This window comes from Meleagris gallopavo, chromosome 6, assembly GCF_905368555.1.
Source record: "Meleagris gallopavo chromosome 6, MGAL_WU_HG_1.1, whole genome shotgun sequence".
In the NCBI taxonomy this organism is placed as follows: domain Eukaryota; kingdom Metazoa; phylum Chordata; class Aves; order Galliformes; family Phasianidae; genus Meleagris; species Meleagris gallopavo.
Window position 1 is genome coordinate 2,009,163 of NC_139409.1, and position 1,086 is coordinate 2,010,248.

Below are 1,086 nucleotides of genomic sequence, written 5' to 3' on the forward strand. Positions count from 1 at the left end.
TTTTCTTAGGGGCCCCTTTCCACTGACTTGAGAAGACTCCCTTTTGAGAATGTGCTTGGGCTAGCAAAAAGTTAAACTGAGCAATCTCTTCTGATTTAGCAAAAGGTTAAACTAAGCAATAAATTCCTCTTGAGTTAGCAAAAGGTTAAACTAAGCAATAAATTCCTCTTGAGTTAGCAAAAGGTTAAACTAAGTGATGCTATTTGTGAGTTCTTTTTAAGTTAGCAAAACCAAGCGATGCTATGGACCCCCTTACATCTTGTATTCTTCAGCTTACTATCTCACAGCGCTGGCAGCGAAATCACAAATCCTCATCCATGAGAGCCCACTCTGAACCCCAAAAGTGCTTTAAAATAGAATCACAGAATGGTTTGGGTTGGAAGGGATCTTTAAGATCGTCCGGTTCCAAACCCTCTGCTATAGGCAGGGACACCTCCACACTCCCACCATGGCAGGAGAGCGCTCCACAAACCTCTTTCTGAACCAAACTGAGCTCAATATCACTCCATCACTCTCCAGACTGAGCTTTCCCAACCCAAAAAGCCAAATGTTGGGGTTTGCTCTCAGGAAAGCTGCGATCCCTACCGTGCCTCAGTTTCCCCAGTGGCCACTTAAGGACTCTCCCGGAGAACGAGGGCCGTTGGTGCTACTTCCACACGGGAGTGGGGGGGGGAGGCGATGCCGGGGGGGTCACGCGTGGAGGGGGCGGTCGCGCGTGGGCGGCGCGGCGGAGGGGCTCTGTCCCTTTAAGGGGGGCAGCCGCGGCCCCATCTGATGCGGAGTCTCCAATCAGCGGCCCTCGGGCTCTTGGCAGCCCCAGCCGCCGCCGCTCCGCATTCCTCCGTCTTCCTAAAAGGGGCGAACATGGCGTTGGGCAGGATGAGGTGAAGGAGCGAGGGAGGAGGGGAAGGAGAAGGAAGGAGGGGAGGAAGGAGAAGAAAGGGGGGGGGGAAAAAAAAAAGAAAAAAGGAAAAAAAAAAAAAAAGAAAAAGGAAGAAAAAGAGGGACGGGGGATGCAAGCGGAGCTGGCAGCGCAGTAATTTCCTTCCCCCCCCCCCCCACCCCCGAGAAGAAAAAAAAAAAAAA